We start from the raw sequence: 20996 nt of genomic DNA, 5'->3' as shown, positions 1-20996 counted from the left end.
AGTCAAAAACAGATGAAACTCAAAAATATCAAAATTCATGTAAAAACACTCCCTGACCTCATTTTTGTGGAAAGGTCAAAATCACACCCAGAGCCGGCCTGAGGCGTAAGTGACATATATGGCTGCTTAGGGGCCCGTCCCAACCAGGGGGGCCCAAGAGGGAGGAAATGAATGTTCACAAGCAGTTCAGAAGCAAACTAGTGAGATCAGCCAGGCTGTGGAGGAGAATGATGTTCTGAGGTTAAAGGTCAGGGAGAAACAGAGCCCCACCTCAGATTTAACAGTTTAAGTCATGTTTTATATCGGTTGGTTTGTATAACGCTGTTGTAGGCTGTTTCGAAGTCTGTTCATTAAAATAAATATTTACCTAATGTTCTTGAACGCACCACACAGCAGTCAAACAGCGTCTCTGCACCAGAGCAGTGTTAGCATGCTAAACATTAATGTATAATGTATATGATAATGTCTGACTATAGGAGGAGGTTTGATGGTGACGCTGATCATTAAAGAGCTGTACAGTAAATGTTTATTATTTAAAACTATCTGATACTAATGGAGTTTATGGTTGAGGTTAAAACATGTCAAATAAATGAACTCTAGCCTTCTGTGTTGTTTTGTGGCTCTAACTCTAAAATGTGAGGTTGTTTCAGAAAGAGGAGGGTGTGTTTAGAGGGAGGGTGTAGGACATCAGCAGGTGGAGAAAGTACTAGACTATTGTACTCAAGTAAAAGTAAAGTTACTTAAAATAGACTTAAGTAAAAGTAGTAATCTGTAACTCTACTCAAGTAAAAGTCAAAGCTAGTCGTTTAAAACGTACCCATATTACTGAGTAGCTATTTCTGATACCTGAGGAGGTTTTACAGTAAAAGTCCCGCCCTCAAACACGATGAGCCAATCACAGTGCGTATACCACTCCAGTACACTAGGACATCGGCTGCCTGGCCGTCCACTGAGATGAATAGGAGAAAGTCAGTTTTCGTCCGGTTTTATGAGTTTTTTTTTTTTTTTTTTGAGATTTTAAGTTTAAAAATGGTCCAACGGTGTTCATGGGGTCCATGTTTGTTAGCTGTTGTCCAGAGCGCTCTAGTTAAACTAACGGTAACTCCTGGAGCTTAGCTTCGTTAACTTATCTGTAATAGAGATAACAAAGGTTGGCAGACGTCATGCTGAATGGTTCAGAGTAAATATACTGTAGCTCCAGACTAACAGAGAGACACTCTGGGTAAAGATGGTGAAAAGGCCCTCATATTTTTCTCATATTCTGAGCCTAAAGCTGAACCTCAGTGGCTCTCTGATGCTGATCCTCTATCTGGGGTCTGAGATTGTGATGCGGTAAATTCTGGCTTATAAATGAAGCTTTTTATCGACCTTCTCAACAATAAAATGATGAATGTATCCCTCCGCTGCGTAGTTTAGACCCTTTTGGTGACTTCTAGATGAAATGTGGTCTTTCTGTCTCCAAAAATCATCAGCGGCCTCCAGTGAAACGTCTCCTACTGACACCTGCCATAGCGCCTGTCAGTGAATGTTGTTTGTCTGAGTGAGTGGAGGGGGCGTGGCTTAGCCATAGGTCACATTTGTCCACGTGTGTATAACCAGGTTGTTGTTAAAAGGTGAGACTTTACCTAAAGTCAGATGCAGCAGCAGTTTTAGGATGAAATCTGAAATTATTCTCTCTCTGCTGACCGTCATGTTCTGTGAAAGTCAAACTTCAGGACATTTTCTTGTTGGCTGAAAGCTGAAATCTCCTCATTTTGGCTTTCAGTGTTTTTTTACTCAGTACTGAATACTTTTAAAAATGTAGTGAGGTACAATACTTTCCTCAAAAAGTACTAAAGTAAAAGTAAAAGTAGTGATTTTGAAAAGTACAAGTACACAAAAAGCTGCTCAATAACAGTAACTAGAGTAAATATATTTAGTTACTCTCTACCCCTGGTCTCTGTGTTTCGTACATAAATGTAAGTTTTCACCATGAACACATTAAAAAGGTTTTTTTTTTTTAGTTTGAGATGATGATGAGGAGGGTCTCCTAAAGAATGACTGACAGAGAGGAAGAGGAGGAAGTCCAGCTCCTTCACAGATGTGTGCAGAGAGGTAAAACCCAGAACATCCCATCAGAGACAGAGGACTGGAGGACTTCCTGGTCTCCCAGAGACAACCACAGTCCTCCCTAGATCCACAACAGTCCAGATTCTGGATCTAATACTATTATGTAGAGGGACGATCATCAGTGGACTACAGAGACAGTTCAGACCCACTGGTCCGGTCCAGGAGTCTGGTTTAACTGGTTTAGAGAATCTACAGAGACAGTTCAGACCCACTGGTCCGGTCCAGGAGTCTGGTTTAACTGGTTTAGAGTGTTAGATGGTGTTTCTCTCAGTATCTCTGATGTGGGTGGAACTAAAATGGACTCAGTCTCAGGTCCTGTTTCCTCATGTTTCTCCACTGGGGTTTAGATCAGGTGTGCTCAGATTATCTAGCATTGACTGCATCAGTAACAGGGATCAAGGTTTAGGGGTCCCAGTCAAACTTTGCTCAGGGCCCCAGGTAACCCTGGACCGGCCCTGGTGATATGTCATTTACATGAATATTTAGGAAAACAAGAGAAAAATGTCATTTGTTTTTAACCAGCTTAAATATGCGTCGTATCCCGTCTCTGTGGAGCAGCCGTCCTGGTGCTCTCCTGTCTTGGGAACGAAGCTCCGGTCTCACATGGATCAGGAGTTCTGTGCTCATCAGAGTCATGTTTGAATTTCTGGAATCTGGTTTAGCAGGAAGAGGGAAGGCCGGCATGTGACAACGGCGTTCAACTCTGATCAGATTCTCTCGTCTGTCAGACCCTGAGGGGACCACAGTAGAGTCAGCAGAGATTTATCCTGAAGGTGGATCAACCAATCAGCTCTCACAGACACTGAAGGTCAGAGTTCACGGAGGAAATATCAGAGAGAAGACCAGCTACGGTCTAGGTAGTCTGCTGTCTGTCTTTAGTCTAAGGAGTGAAATATTTCTGTCCTCAGCTCCTCTGTCTCAGAGATGGTGGTTAGAGTCACTGTGGATGGACCGAAGGAGGAGAGAGTGGAGGTGGAGGTATGTGAGACTGAAGAGGAGCTGAAGAGATTCACCGTACGACAGCTGAAGGAGAAGATCTGTGCTCTACCAGGATACACAGGTGGCTGATGACATTTCCTCTCATTACTGTAACTGAGGAGCTTTATGTGGTTTTAAAACCACTACTTTAACTCTTAGCTTTGGACTGAATTACATTCTTTAAACCAGAGGTGTCAAACTCAGTCACAGCAGGGACCAGGTTCTGAACCTGGGTCTGACCTGAGGGCCGAATAATTTAGAGTCTAAATAAATAAATAAACATAACAGGGTGGATGTTTCACCAAAAAATGTCAACCTCATTTTCACCAGCAATGAATTATGGGGGTGAAAAACTTGGCACTGATGATGACTGATTTTGTTATTAAAAGGTGAACGTGGTAAGTTAAATACTCAAAACCTGTGATAAAAACTCAAACTTTGACAATTGAAAGGCAAAACATGACATTAAACAATCAAAATAATGTTTTAAACCGCAAAATATGAGATCCAATTCAAAATCATGATTTTTAACAGTCAAAATATGAGGAAAACATCAAAATCACAACTTTAAAATATCAAAATATGAGATCCAATTCAAAATCATGATTTTTAACAGTCAAAATATGAAATGAAATTTAAAATCATGAGATTAAAGGTAAAAAAAGTTGATAAAAGTCCAAATCATGACTTTAAAAGGTCAAAAAACTGAGATTAACTTTAAAATCACAAGTTGTGAGGTAAAAAAAAAAATAGATAAAAGTCAAAGTTATGAGTTAAAAAAGGTCAAAACACAATATAAAAGTCCAGATCATGACTTTAAAGGTCAAAATAGGTTTTGAAATGTAAAATTATAAATCTTTAAGGTAAAGTTATGAGATAAAGGTCAAAGTTATGAGTTGTAAAGGTTAAAATATGAAATAAAAAGTCAAAACCAGAACTTTTAGTCAGAACTGTGACAGGCAACAACCCAGAGGAAAAACACAGATTTCTTCCCCACACTCCTGACGCGTTTATTAATTAATCATCCATGTTAAGTTTACATTTTTATACTGGAGGAAATCTGCAGACCTAACATATATGATCTGGTGGGCCGGGTTTAACTACACCACAGGGCGGATTTGGCCCCCGGGCCTCGAGTTTGACACCCCTGCTTTAAAGCATCGAGTAAAAATAAAGACTAAAACCTCCACAAGGGTCCGTCTGATCCTGATCAGCTGGTAGAGCCTGACTTTAGTCCTAAACTCAGCTGAACCCGGATGATCAACCCCCACCGTCTCCCTGAGGGTCTCTGACACCCAGGTCCATCTTAAATACCAGAGGTACTACTTTGACCTGAGTCCGGCAGTCTGGGACTCTTTCCACCTCAGCCTACAGTTTCACAGACCTGGTCTCTGGTCCTTGGACCACAGGTCCAGCTGTGACTCCTCTCTGTGTTTCAGGGTTTAGCTTGTTCTAACGGTCTGTCTGTGTGTGACAGGTGGAGAAGATGATCTACTGCTGGTCTTCAACAACAGGGAGTTAGACGAGGACTCCGCCCTCCTCTCTCACTATGGCGTCCGACACGACTCTGTCATGACGGTGTATTTAAGAGAGCCAGCAGTACCATCAGGAGCACACTTCTGGTAAAGCAGATAACTTTTCTTGGAACAGTTTAAGCTGGTCTTTGATTTTAAAAAGTGACTGTAAACCTATAGGTTCTCAAAGTGCGCCCGCCAGCCAATGGCGCCCACAGAAACATGTCTGGCGGCCCTCAATTGTTAAGACAGGAAGCGAGGCACACTGAGACTGACTGTTTGTTCTAAATACGTTTTCACATCATCTGAAGTGGACTGCACCCAGGACTGTTATACCCAGATCTGACTGTAGGGGGCAAACTCTGGGATTTTAGCCATTTTACACTCAGATCCCACAATAAAGACCAAAGGATCCCGTCTCTGTTCAGCGAGCAGTTCACACAAAGGTGTAACAGAGCCGTGCACCGAGGTCACACACACCTCGGCGTCCCGTAATCAGATGGCAGCTGCTTTCAGTGAAACTCAAAACTCTGGATTTCTCAGTTCTAAACTTGGTGTTTTCTAAATGAAATACGGGGAAAATAACACGAACTTTCATTTTAAACAATTATATCAAATAGACTTTTTTCCCTCCATGTTTCTGAGTCGGAGGTCCGACATCAAGCAGTGTCACAGCGCACTATTTATGTCAGAGGTCGGAGACTTCAGAGTACCGAGCTCACCTGAACACATCATGGAGCGTTTCAGAGCAGAGGTGTGTCTGCGGTCTCCTCTCCTGTAGAGTGTGACCAGCTCTCTAACCTCAGTCTCCAGTTATCCTCTTTATTCTTGGTTCTAGCCCGCTGGTGTTTTATAACATGTAATGCTGCTCCATTAATCTGCACTGGTTTTTAAATCTCCCTTTAATGGAGACAGCAGGGCGAGAAATGGGATAAAAATGGCAAAAAATGAGCAAAACATTGCAAAAAAATCTCAAAAACTGGCAAAAACGTGGGGAAAAAGTGGTATTTAATGGCAAAAGACAGATAAATGGCCAAAAAGCTGCAAAATATAGTGAAATAGGGCGAAAAATGGGATAAAAAAAAATGGCAAAAAATAGAAAAAATTGCAAAAAAATATCAAATTGGCAAAAAGTGGGGAAAAAGTGGTATTTAATGGCAAAATGTAACTGAAATGGGCAACAATGGGTGAAAAGTGGCAAAAAATGGAAAAAAGTGGCAAAAATTGGTGAAAAAAGTAGGAAAAAAGTGGTATTTAATGGCAAAAGGTATCGTTAATGGATGAAAAGTGGAAGAAATGGATAAAAAGTTTCAAAAATGGATAAAATTGGCAAAAAGGTGGGGAAAAAGTGGTATTTAATGGCAAAAGACAGATAAATGGCCAAAAAGCTGCAAAATATAGTGAAATAGGGCGAAAAATGGGATAAAAAATGGCAAAAAAAGAAGTAAAAAATTGCAAAAAAATATCAAAAATTAGCAAAAAAAAGTGGTATTTAATGACAAAATGTAACTGAAATGGGCAACAATGGGTGAAAAGCAACAAAAAAAAATGGAAAAAGTGGCAAAAATGGGTAAAAAAAAGTAGGAAAAAGTGGTATTTAATGGCAAAAGGTATCATAAATGGATGAAAAGTGGAAAAAATGAATACAAAAGTTACAAAAACGTATCAAAAATCAGCATAAAGGTGGGGAAAATGTGGTATTTAATGGCAAAAGGTATTGTAAATGGTTGAAAAGTAGAAAAGAAAGGGACTAAAAGTTTTTTTAAAAATTATCAAAAATTGGCAGAAAGGTGGGAAAATGTGGTATTTAATGGCCAAATGTAATTCCAAGATTTCTGCCGCATACGTTTATCTTGTGGTCTGGATATTTGCATACGTGAAGTAAGGACACCCAACATTGTGACTTTATATTTATGTTTTAAAAACTGGAATAGTAGAATTCCCTCTTGAAGGTTTTCCAGTTTTGCCAGGTTTAGCCTCATTTTTAATTGAAATGTGTAGTCTGCTGTCTGTCTTTAGTCTATGAGTGAAATATTTCTGCTCTCAGCCCTCAGACAGAGGGAACGCTGGTCACTGGAACAAACGTCTCAGAGATGGCCGTTAAAGTCATTTTGATAGTAACAAGGAGGGAGACATTCGAGGTGGAGGTATGTGAGACTGAAGAGGAGCTGAAGAGATTCACCGTACGACAGCTGAAGGAGAAGATCTGTGGTCTGAGAAAATACAAAGGTAACTGATGACAGTTCCTCTCATTACTGTAACTGAGGAGCTTTATGTGGTTTTAAAACCACTACTTTAACTTTACTGGAGTTTATTCAGAGTGAAGCTTTGTCTCCCTGAGGGTCTCTGACACCCAGGTCCATCTTAAATACCAGAGGTACTACTTTGACCTGAGTCCAGCAGTCTAGGACTCTTTCCACCTCAGCCTACAGTTTCACAGACCTGGTCTCTGGTCCTTGGACCACAGGTCCAGGTGTGACTACCTGCCTCTCTGTGTTTCATGGTTTAGCTTGTTCTAACGGTCTGTCTCTGTGTGTGATAGGTGGAGAAGATGATCTACTACTGATGTTCAACGGCTGGGTGTTAGGCAATGACACGCTCCCCCTGTCTCACTATGGCGTCCAACACGACTCTGTCATTAAAGTGGAAGATCTTGGAGGATGTGAAGGAACACATCACTTATGTAGTTTAGGAGATGGCGGGATGGGTGACAGAGACGGTCACAATCGGAGCATGGACCAGCTCTTTTTTTTCTGATGCTATCAGTCTGAGGCCTCGTCCTCACACAACGCTTCCATCCTGGTTTTTGTTGTTTTTTTTTTGTCTGCAAAAAGTCTGTTTTTAATGATTTTATTTATTCAGGAAAAACATCCAAACCTACCTGGCTCTATGTTTACGAAGGTTACAAAGACAGTTTTAAGTGAACCACGGTCAGAGCCATTACCCACAAATAGGGAAAACTGTGATCAGGAGTGGCCAACCTACAAACATGGCTCCAAAAGTGCATCCAGGAGGTCCCAGAAGAACCCAGAACCACATCTAAAGACCTGCAGACCTCACTGACTCAGTTAAGGTCAGAGGTCATGATTCAACCATCAGAAAGAGACTGGGCAACAACAGCATCATGGGAGATTTCCAAGGCCAAAACCACTGCTGACCAAAAAGAACACAAAGGCTCGTCTCACATTTGACTAAAAACATCCTGATGATCCCAGAGACTTCTGGGAAATATTCAGAGGACTGACCAGACTAAAGTTTTAGAAGGTGTTCAGGAACCACTAAAAAGCTATCCTGCAGAGAAGAATGGGACAACATTCCTCCACAGTGATGAGAAAGACTCACTGACAGTAATCAGAACCAGTTATTAGGTTTAGGGGATTAAAACTTTTCCTCATAGAGCCAGGAAGGTTTGGAAATTTAGCCTTAATAAATGAAGTCCTCATTTAAAACCAGGCTTCAGTGATTACTCAGGTTATCTCTATCTGTTAACGTCAGTTTGGAACATTTAAGGGTGGGAAATATGAACAGATATTCAACATTATTCTGTATTTTATCTGATGTAATGATGGATTCAGTTCTGAAGGCTTACAAACAGAAAACTGTTTCCTGGTTAGAACTCTGATAGAAATAGAACCCACAGATTTGTCATGACTGGATCAAATAAATCTATGTTTAATCCTTTAAAACTGTATTTCTGATTTTATAATAAAAACCTTTTCAGTCTTCACTCAGCATCATCTCTGATCACTGGTCAGGTATGTTATGTTGACTGTCATGTGTGGACAATAGCTCCGCCCACTTTTACTAAAGTTATCAACTATAGCCTTCTTTCCACAAATGGAGGGAAAAAAGACCCATCATGACCATTCCAGCCTCTGCCTTTGATGATGTCACCTTTTAATGTCTTTATTGGATTTTAGAGAAGTGATGTCATTGCAGCTTATAAAACTTCTATCCTTCCCTTTGAAGATGACATCACAGCTTATAAAACATTCCATCCTTCTCTTTGAAGATGACATAATCACAGCTTATAAAACATTCCATCCTTCCCTTTGAAGATGACATCATCACAGCTTATAAAACATTCTACCCTTCCCTTTGAAGATGACATCATCACAGCTTATAAAACATTCCATCCTTCCCTTTGAAGATGACATCATCACAGCTTATAAAACATTCCATCCTTACCTTTGAAGATGACATCATCACAGCTTATAAAACATTCCATCCTTCCCTTTGAAGATGATGTCATCACAGCTTATAAAATATTCTACCCTTTCCTTTGAAGATTACATCATCACAGCTTATAAAACATTCTACCCTTTCCTTTGAAGATGACATCATCACAGCTTATAAAATATTCTACCCTTTCCTTTGAAGATTACATCATCACAGCTTATAAAACATTCCATCCTTCCCTTTGAAGATGACCTCATCACAGCTTATAAAACATTCCATCCTTCCCTTTTAAGATGACATCATCACAGCTTATAAAACATTCTACCCTTTCCTTTGAAGATGACATCATCACAGCTTATAAAATATTCCATCCTTCCCTTTGAAGATGACCTCATCACAGCTTATAAAACATTCTACCCTTTCCTTTGAAGATGACATCATCACAGCTTATAAAACATTCCATCCTTCCCTTTTAAGATGACATCATCACAGCTTATAAAATATTCTACCTTTTCCTTTGAAGATGACCTCATCACAGCTTATAAAACATTCCATCCTTCCCTTTGAAGATGACCTCATCACAGCTTATAAAACATTCCATCCTTCCCTTTGAAGATGACATCATCACAGCTTATAAAACATTCCATCCTTCCCTTTTAAGATGACATCATCACAGCTTATAAAACATTCCATCCTTCCCTTTGAAGATGATGTCATCACAGCTTATAAAATATTCTACCCTTTCCTTTGAAGATTACATCATCACAGCTTATAAAACATTCTACCCTTTCCTTTGAAGATGACATCATCACAGCTTATAAAATATTCTACCCTTTCCTTTGAAGATTACATCATCACAGCTTATAAAACATTCCATCCTTCCCTTTGAAGATGACCTCATCACAGCTTATAAAACATTCCATCCTTCCCTTTGAAGATTACATCATCACAGCTTATAAAACATTCCATCCTTCCCTTTGAAGATGACATCATCACAGCTTATAAAACATTCCATCCTTCCCTTTGAAGATGGGACTTAAGGACATAACCACCGATTCAGAACTGCTGTTCTCCACTTCCTGCCCGACCTCTGACCTCTACCATCAGGACCATGTGACCTCCCCAAGCATGGCATCCTCAGGTCTAATCTTCTACCAAGGAGGAACCAAAGGAGAGACCGAAGGACAGAGGACCCGATTGCCAGAGAGCTGATGGTTACCATGACAAGAAGAGGACCACAGAGACTGAGTGAAAACTTTATTAACACAACAACATTAACAGGTTAACACACCCCTGTGAGCGTTCAGTGTGTTGAGAATTTGGGCAGCTGGTTTCCCAGAATGACCCGTCTCTCCACGCCCTCCTCCGAGATGCTCGCCAGTCTGACCACGCCCCCGCTGGAGCCGTCCCTCTCCATGGCCAGAGACAGAGCTGAGAGACAGACAGGAAACAGTCACATTTGGTACAAAAATGTGGTCAGAACGATTGAAGGTGGATAAGAGTTATGAGAGGCAAAAAGTTGGTAAAATGGTGAAAACGCTGTTAAAATGTGAAGTTTTAAGTGTGTAGGAGTCAGACAGAGCAGTGCTGGACTGGACTACAGCTCCCAGCATGCCTTGCAGCAGCAGTTGTGTGTACCTGCAGCGGTGAGCTCCAGACACTGCTCTTTGTTCAGTCCTGGTTTGTAGTTGGAGTCCATGAAGCCGTAGATGTAGGTGCTGCCGCTGCCGCCCACCGCCACAGGCTGCCTCACCAACATCCCTCCAATGGGAACGCAGTACACCTGGGAGAGGATGGACACAATTTCAGACGCCATGACATCATAAAACATCAGAGTCTGATGATCTCCCGGCTGTACGACAGCTGTGAACAGCTGTTGGTCACCCACCTGGCCCCCTTTCCGTCGGTCCCAGCCGGCCACCAGGATACCTGCGGTCAGCTCCTCCCGGTACCTGTAGCAGCTCGCTCTGAACAGATTGGCGGCCGTCTCCACCAGCGGGGGCTCGTCCAGCTCGATGCTGGGGGGGGCGGAGCCACACACAGGGAAAGGTTAACCACACATGACTGGACCCTGGAGCTGTCAATCAAAGCGTGAGAGGGCGTGTGTTACCTGTGGAAGCCCAGCTGGTAGGTGACCACGTCAGCGATGGCCTGAGTGTCAGCGGCTGATCCAGACCTGCAACACGACCACAGCAGACCAGTTAGGGGTCTAAAGGGTTCCTGGGTTCCTCTACAGGACTTTACAGGATACAGGAATGTTTGAGACTTCTTAAAAGATATTAACGCTTCATTAGAAAGGGATAAATATAGGGTTATCAACATGACTGTTCATGGATTTAAAACAGCAGGTTGTAAAGGTGTAAAAAAGAGGCTAAAGAGTGGCATAATGGGTGAAAAATGGCAAAAATTGGTTTAAAATTGGCAAAAAAAAGTAGTGAAAGGAGTTAGAATATGGCAAAAATAGAAGAAAGTGGCAAACTGTTCCGCCCTACTTTAACTCCTTAAAGCCTGTTGTATCATATTTAGGGTCCTCGCTGCCCAAAGGTCAACGACCCTATTGTGTTTCATCCATTTCTTTCTTATTATTCCACAACCACTTTAACCGTTAATTTGACCCCCTAAACACGCTCAAAAACTCACCAAAATTGGCACACACCTCAGATTCTGAGAAAAATTTGATAAAATGAAAAAATTAACCCCAAACATGCCAAAATGTGCTCTCTAGCGCCACATAGGCACACTAAAACGGCCCTCACGGCCAGCAGGAATGTCGTAGAGAGATCAAACCAACGTTGAAACGCTCGTCGCACTGAGAGCCCTAACCTATCTCAAACAGGAAGCCGGCAATTTGCCTTTCAAAATAAAATTTTCCAGGCAAATAGGTCTCCAAACAAAACGTATCTCCGCCTAGGCCGTAAATGGTACCAGCTTGAAACGCGCAGAGAAGACACGCTAGGCCATGCTGATCAAAAGTTCTGAAGGAATTTGTTGTTTCTCAAACGGTTTCCGAATGACAAGCCCTCAAAGTTGGTAAACCCCGAAGAAGCCCTCACAGCTCCTCCCATTCAAATGAATGGGGTGAGTAGAATTCAGCTCTGCATAAGCTGCAACAGTTGGGCCTCTACACAAAAAACCAAAGGTCCTACAGCTTTAAAAATGACATGGATGGATTCCTGACAAAATTTACTACAAAAACATGTTATTTTTAGAGAGATTTGGCCAAAATTGTGGCATCTGTGAGGGGAGATTCAAAAAAATTTTAGTCAACTTGACTCCTGAAAAAAAGAGCAGTTGGTGATGATGTCACTCACTGATTGACAGATCAAAGCAGCTGGTCATGTGACTCACTGAAGGCGGGAAAATGGAATGTGTAATACACACCCATTATAAAGTCTGAGGCTCCTGACAGAGCTGCAGGGACACCTCAGTCTAACTTTGAGCAGGTCAAAGGGTCAAAAAGGATGAAACCCTCAAAGTGGAGGTCAAAGGGGCATGAGGGACGCGCGACAGAGCGAGGACCCGACCAATGCTGCTTGCAGCTTTAACTGATACATACTTTTATACCTCTATCTAATCAATATGATCAATAAATTATGAAAAAACCTTCTGAATACAATCTGATAAATGATTAAAATGCCCTTAGGTGGATTATCAGTTACAAAAAATAAATATATGTTAAGTTTTATGGAAATTTAGATTTTTTTGGATTTCAGTAGAAAGTGAAACAAACACTTCAGTTCCAAAATGAGAATTTCCAGGCTATCATCTGTGTTTTCAGGCTTTAGTTGTATAAAATGCATTCTTTCTTGTTTTTGTTGTGAAATGCATGAGATGAGGAACTTAAGAAATAATTGCATTTTAAATCGCAATAGCAATATTGGGTAAAAAAAAATGGCAATTTGATTATCTGAATCTAAGCTGTATCGTTTACGACACACATCATCGCGCACGTTGAGCGCCACACTGTGACTGAAGTCAGACGGACTGGGACAGAAACCTGCAGAGTTTCCTTGTCAAAAAGACTCAGGGTCTGAGGGTGAAGTGTTTCCCGTCATTCTCTCTCTCTCTGTCTCACACACAAACAGCATCTCCTCCGTGTCAGCTGCAGGTCCACTGGTAGGAGTATTTCCTGCTGCTTATTTCCTTTATCATAGCGGGTGAATCTGGAAGTCATTCCAGCTGTTGTCGGCGTATGCTGCCAGTTTCCCGGTTATAAAGTCAGGGGTGTTAGAGCCCTGATATGAAGGTGGACTGACCTGCAGCAGAAGATCCTGTCGTGGATGGGGTCAGTTTGTCCACTCTGTTGGCGATGTACGCTCTGATGGACAGACAGACAGACGTTAGCATCAGAGTCAACAACACGCCTCCTGACTGTTCACAGGCTGGGTTTCTTACCCCGTGGTGGTCCGAGAGTCGGCGCCGATCACCACTCCTCCATCATACTCCACCGCCATGATGGTGGTCTGATGGACGTCACAGAGACACACAGGTTAGGCTTAGTTCACAGACTCACAGCTCACGTCTCATTAACTGTCGCACTAATGAGCTGAAGTAGCTCTGCTAACGCCACTACAGAGAGGAAAACGCCGCTGACCGGTCCCATGATCAGGAGGACGCTTAAAGGAGCTCAGGTTGTACACAGGAACAGATCACAGCTGTTCTTCACTGATTTTAAAGTGCTTAGTTGAAGTTAGAATGGCCACGGTCTGTTTTAGGCCCACCTTGACTAAAGTTCAGAGGATTTTTCATCTGCTGAGGATTTTTCTATGGAGTCAAAGAGCGCCGACAGATAAATGACACCATGAGCTCCTGTCTGTGGGTCTGTGGTCAAACTGAAGAGTCTTTATGTGGAGGACTGAAGGTCAGCGTAACTCAGATGTTCTCAGACGCTGGGCCACGAGGGAACCACGCCTGAGAGCAGTGATGCTCAACCTGCGGCTCTGGAGACACATGTGGCTCTTTTATGTCTTTGTTTAAATATCATTCCCCCAGAAAACATTAAAAAAGGAAAGGAAGCCACTTGTTTCCAATTTGTGCCACTTTTATCCCAGTTTTGCCGTGCCTCACATTTTTTTGCCACTTTTTGCCCATTTAAGCTACCGTTTGCCATTAAATACTACTACTGTTCCATCTTTTAGCCTATTTTTTTTTTGCGACTTTTAAACCATTTTTGCTAATTTTCACGATTTTTTTTTTACCAATTTAATCTATCTTTTACCACTGAACACCACTTTTTTCTCCTTTTTGCCCTTTTTGACACCTCCTTTTGCCACTTTTTGCCAATTTAGACTACCTTTTACCACTAAATACCACTTTTTCTTCTTTTTGCCACCGTTATCCCATTTTTGTCCTTTTCCTCCCCATTTTTGCCCATTTTAGCTACTTTCTGCCGTTACATAGCATTTGTTTCCTCTTTTTTGCCCATTTTAATCACTCTCCTTACATCTTTGTCACTTTTGGTCCGTTTTTATGCCACCTCTAACTTGTTTTGTTGTCACTTCTCACCCATGTTTGCTACTTTCTGACCCTTTTTCCATGTTATCTCCCAATTTTTGCCCCTTTTCACCCATTTTTGCAGCTTTTTGACCATTTTTGCCACCTTTAACTTATTTTTATTGCTATTTAAAGCTGTTTTTGCCACTTTTCAGCACTTAGATTGTGGCTCTTTCAAAGGTAATTCTCAATAATTTGGCTCTGTGGTTGAGTAACACAACTACAGATACAGTAACACTTGTTGTTGGGCTGAACCACATGGGAAAATTATAACTGTGATTTTACCCTAAAACTGCTGTTGACTTTTAATGTGTGATCATCTCTTTACTTTTTATTCTGTTTTTTTGTTTTTTCAACACAAGCAATAAAATCATTCTATATCACAACAACACAATATTAGACAGATTAAACCAAGGATGGATGAGTTTGTAAAATATCTGACTGTGATTATTATGGCTTGTCTTGAAAATTGCGTCTAAATTTGTGTATAAAAGAGAATGATCGTTTTCAAGTAAATTCCATGTGGAAAAATGTATTAAACTGGTACTCTGACACATTTTCAGGGTCACATGCAATTTGAAAACTGCAGAAGGACACACTGAGATTTAATCTACATCTGGATTAATTTCCCCTCCTTGTGTTACAGTGGGTATTTTATGGATATGAGTGTGCCTCAATATTAGAGACCTGACTGACTGTAGAGGTCCTCCTGAGATGTTTCTGATCCCCGATAATCACCTCTGTCTCACTCAAACTTCAATAAGCTACAGATGGAGACGTTTCTATAGAAACTCCTTTATCAGCCATAGAAAATGATTACTACGAACATTTCAGCTAGCATCAGAGACAGCCTTAGCCTCATTCCAGCCCTTTATGTGTGTTCTGTTTTTATCTAAGGTGTAAAGCAGACTCCACTACCAGAGTAAGTACCATTCGCACTAGATTAGGATTACCTGTGGACCTCTGAGTGCTGACATAAGGTCAGATTTTGAATTCACTCCACTACCAGAGTATAAGACTACAGTACTATTCGCACTAGATTAGGATTTCCAGAGTATAAGACTACAGTACTATTCGCACTAGATTAGGATTTCCAGAGTATAAGACTACAGTACTATTGGCACTAGATTAGGATTTCCAGAGTATAAGACTACAGTACTATTGGCACTGGATTAGGATTTCCAGAGTATAAGACTACAGTACTATTGGCACTAGATTAGGATTTCCAGAGTATAAGACTACAGTACTATTGGCACTAGATTAGGATTTCCAGAGTATAAGACTACAGTACTATTGGCACTAGATTAGGATTTCCAGAGTATAAGACTACAGTACTATTGGCACTAGATTAGGATTTCCAGAGTATAAGACTACAGTACTATTGGCACTAGATTAGGATTTCCAGAGTATAAGACTACAGTACTATTGGCACTAGATTAGGATTTCCAGAGTATAAGACTACAGTACTATTGGCACTAGATTAGGATTTCCAGAGTATAAGACTACAGTACTATTCGCACTAGATTAGGATTTCCAGAGTATAAGACTACAGTACTATTGGCACTAGATTAGGATTTCCAGAGTATAAGACTACAGTACTATTGGCACTAGATTAGGATTTCCAGAGTATAAGACTACAGTACTATGATTAGGATTTCCAGAGTATAAGACTACAGTACTATTGGCACTAGATTAGGATTTCCAGAGTATAAGACTACAGTACTATTGGCACTAGATTAGGATTTCCAGAGTATAAGACTACAGTACTATTGGCACTAGATTAGGATTTCCAGAGTATAAGACTACAGTACTATTGGCACTAGATTAGGATTTCCAGAGTATAAGACTACAGTACTATTCGCACTAGATTAGGATTTCCAGAGTATAAGACTACAGTACTATTGGCACTAGATTAGGATTTCCAGAGTATAAGACTACAGTACTATTGGCACTGGATTAGGATTTCCAGAGTATAAGACTACAGTACTATTGGCACTGGATTAGGATTTCCAGAGTATAAGACTACAGTACTATTGGCACTAGATCAGGATTTCCAGAGGATAAGACTACAGTACCATTGGCACTAGATCAGGATTTCCAGAGTATAAGACTACAGTAATATTCACACTAGATCCTGATTACCAGAGGATAAGACTACAGTACTATTCACACTAGATCCTGATTACCAGAGGATAAGACTACAGTACTATTCACACTAGATCCTGATTACCAGAGGATAAGACTACAGTACTATTCACACTAGATCCTGATTACCAGAGGATAAGACTACAGTACTATTCACAGTAGATCCTGATTACCAGAGGATAAGACTACAGTACTATTCACACTAGATCCTGATTACCAGAGTAAAAGACTACAGTACTATTCACACTAGATCCTGATTACCAGAGTAAAAGACTACAGTACTATTCACACTAGATCCTGATTACCAGAGGATAAGACTACAGTACTATTCACACTAGATCCTGATTAACAGAGGATAAGACTACAGTACTATTCACACTAGATCCTGATTACCTGAGTATAAGACTACAGTACTATTCACACTAGATCCTGATTACCTGAGTATAAGACTACAGTACTATTCACACTAGATCCTGATTACCAGAGGATAAGACTACAGTACTATTCACACTAGATCCTGATTACCAGAGGATAAGACTACAGTACTATTCACACTAGATCCTGATTACCAGAGGATAAGACTACAGTACTATTCACACTAGATCCTGATTACCAGAGTATAAGACTACAGTACTATTCACACTAGATCCTGATTACCTGAGTATAAGACTACAGTACTATTCACACTAGATCCTGATTACCAGAGTATAAGACTACAGTACTATTCACACTAGATCCTGATTACCAGAGGATAAGACTACAGTACTATTCACACTAGATCCTGATTACCAGAGGATAAGACTACAGTACTATTCACACTAGATCCTGATTACCAGAGGATAAGACTACAGTACTATTCACACTAGATCCTGATTACCTGAGTATAAGACTACAGTACTATTCACACTAGATCCTGATTACCAGAGTATAAGACTACAGTACTATTCACACTAGATCCTGATTACCAGAGTATAAGACTACAGTACTATTCACACTAGATCCTGATTACCAGAGGATAAGACTACAGTACTATTCACACTAGATCCTGATTACCTGAGTATAAGACTACAGTACTATTCACACTAGATCCTGATTACCTGAGTATAAGACTACAGTACTATTCACACTAGATCCTGATTACCTGAGTATAAGACTACAGTACTATTCACACTAGATCCTGATTACCAGAGTATAAGACTACAGTACTATTCACACTAGATCCTGATTACCAGAGGATAAGACTACAGTACTATTCACACTAGATCCTGATTACCTGAGTATAAGACTACAGTACTATTCACACTAGATCCTGATTACCTGAGTATAAGACTACAGTACTATTCACACTAGATCCTGATTACCAGAGTATAAGACTACAGTACTATTCACACTAGATCCTGATTACCAGAGTATAAGACTACAGTACTATTCACACTAGATCCTGATTACCAGAGGATAAGACTACAGTACTATTCACACTAGATCCTGATTACCTGAGTATAAGACTACAGTACTATTCACACTAGATCCTGATTACCTGAGTATAAGACTACAGTACTATTCACACTAGATCCTGATTACCAGAGGATAAGACTACAGTACTATTCACACTAGATCCTGATTACCTGAGTATAAGACTACAGTACTATTCACACTAGATCCTGATTACCTGAGTATAAGACTACAGTACTATTCACACTAGATCCTGATTACCTGAGTATAAGACTACAGTACTATTCACACTAGATCCTGATTACCTGAGTATAAGACTACAGTACTATTCACACTAGATCCTGATTACCTGAGTATAAGACTACAGTACTATTCACACTAGATCCTGATTACCTGAGTATAAGACTACAGTACTATTCACACTAGATCCTGATTACCTGAGTATAAGACTACAGTACTATTCACACTAGATCCTGATTACCTGAGTATAAGACTACAGTACTATTCACACTAGATCCTGATTACCAGAGGATAAGACTACAGTACTATTGGCACTAGATCAGGATTACCTGAGTATAAGACTACAGTACTATTCACACTAGATCCTGATTACCAGAGGATAAGACTACAGTACTATTCACACTAGATCCTGATTACCAGAGTATAAGACTACAGTACTATTCACACTAGATCCTGATTACCAGAGGATAAGACTACAGTACTATTCACACTAGATCCTGATTACCTGAGTAGAAGACTACAGTACTATTCACACTAGATCCTGATTACCAGAGGATAAGACTACAGTACTATTCACACTAGATCCTGATTACCAGAGTATAAGACTACAGTACTATTCACACTAGATCCTGATTACCAGAGGATAAGACTACAGTACTATTCACACTAGATCCTGATTACCTGAGTAGAAGACTACAGTACTATTCACACTAGATCCTGATTACCTGAGTATAAGACTACAGTACTATTCACACTAGATCCTGATTACCTGAGTATAAGACTACAGTACTATTCACACTAGATCCTGATTACCTGAGTATAAGACTACAGTACTATTCACACTAGATCCTGATTACCTGAGTATAAGACTACAGTACTATTCACACTAGATCCTGATTACCTGAGTATAAGACTACAGTACTATTCACACTAGATCCTGATTACCTGAGTATAAGACTACAGTACTATTCACACTAGATCCTGATTACCTGAGGATAAGACTACAGTACTATTCACACTAGATCCTGATTACCAGAGGATAAGACTACAGTACTATTCACACTAGATCCTGATTACCTGAGTATAAGACTACAGTACTATTCACACTAGATCCTGATTACCTGAGGATAAGACTACAGTACTATTCACACTAGATCCTGATTACCAGAGGATAAGACTACAGTACTATTCACACTAGATCCTGATTACCAGAGTATAAGACTAAAGTACTACTCACACCAGATTAGGATTACTTGTGGACCTCTGAGTCCTGACATAAGGTCAGATTCTGACTCCACTCCTTACAGACAGGGTGAATTCACACAAGATTATAAACTCAGACGTCCTGTGATATAATCACCAGAGGTCCTTAGGTGATACTATTCCCGTGCGAACAGGGTTAATGATGCTCTGTAGCCCGTTAGCATCTGTATCTGTTAGCCATAGTTAGCTCCCATCCCTCTTCCTCACTGAGAATCTGTCAGTTTCACTAACCGGGTCCACTGTTCAGAACAGGACTAGTCCGGGTCAGCCCCGTTCCTGTGTTTATTCCACCAGTTCTAACTTTAACCGGTGAGTTAATCAGAGTTATCGATCAGAGCTAGCGTTAGCCGTTAGCAGCAGCAGAAGTGCTGTCTCATTCAGCCTCTTCTAACGGTTAAAAATCTCTCCACGGACACAGAACCAGGTCCAGCCCGGTCTGCTTCAGCCCAGAACAGACTGACTCACCCCGGTGCTGACTTCCTGGGTGGTCCAATCCGGTACCAGGTCATTTTTGGAGGAAATCTGCTGTCCAAAGAACGGCATCATTGTTGCTGTGGCCGCCATCTTGTCTCTGTAATAATGAAGCTGAAGGAGAGGCGCCTGTGTGAATGCCGCGGAGATTTAAGGCGGGAGAATGACTCAGCAAACACTTTAATGGGCTACCAATAAACCTGGGACTAGTCTGTTCAACAGTACAGGGGGAATAAAACAGGATACCTGTTTATTTTATAAGTATAATTATAAAATGAATGCACAAGTCTTTCTGGCATATTCACGGACACCTCTTCAGGGGTGTCCTGCTTGTGATGGGAATCCCGGCTCTTTTTAGTGATCCGGTTCATTTGGCTAAGCGTAGCTCAAGGCCCTGACTGTTCCTGCTCTTTCTTTGTCACCAGTTCGGCCTCATTAACTCAGCTTTGTTTATGTAGTCTACCTGTTTTCATACATTAAAGCATGCAACCAAAAGAGCTTTACAACCCTACAGGAACTAGGAAACAATAATAAAATAAAAATAGTATTAATAATAAAACGCTAAATTAAGGAATTAGTAAAACATTAATTTGAAAAACATAGTAAAAAAATGAAATTAAATAAATAAATGAATAGTTTTTAAAAGGAGTAGAACATACATAATAAAACCAGTGGAGGTTGGATAATACCTCATGTACTAAAATTAACAGATAAAGGAAGTAAAATCACTCCAGATTATAAACTAGATCAGAAAGATGTGTCTTTAGATGGCTCGTCTTGCTAACTTTTAACGAAGGACTGTCTGTTTCAGAACAGAGTGCTGTAATTTGTCTGTTTAACTTTATTAATAAATGCAGTCTAGCAATAACATTCATGAAATAACTACGATATAAAAAGTACAGCCTAAAAACATTATCAGATAAAACAGAATGAGGATCAGAGGTTTAATCTGGGATTAAATTATGCATCAAAGTAGTTAAACCGTGACTCGCTTTAGCTTTGTTAGCTTTAGCGACATAATTTAGGTTATTATATAAGCCAATGTAACAAAGTTGGCTTCAACAATGTGAGCTTGAGTAAATGTAGCCAACACTAATGTAGCTAAATAGCTTATTTAGGTGCTTTTTGAGCTTCGCTCAGGCTACATTTGCT

At 40.5% G+C, this 20996-nt stretch overlaps 1 pseudogene; it reads right to left on the bottom strand.

The window, feature by feature from the left end:
* Window positions 1–10024: 10024 nt before the first annotated feature.
* LOC121504622 lies at window positions 10025–19955 on the bottom strand (annotated as a pseudogene).
* Window positions 19956–20996: the final 1041 nt, after the last annotated feature.

Source organism: Cheilinus undulatus, linkage group 22 (genome assembly GCF_018320785.1).
Source record: "Cheilinus undulatus linkage group 22, ASM1832078v1, whole genome shotgun sequence".
NCBI classification, from domain to species: Eukaryota; Metazoa; Chordata; class Actinopteri; order Labriformes; family Labridae; genus Cheilinus; species Cheilinus undulatus.
The sequence above is the reverse complement of the archived record's forward strand: the minus strand, read 5'-3'. Positions and strand labels throughout refer to the sequence as shown.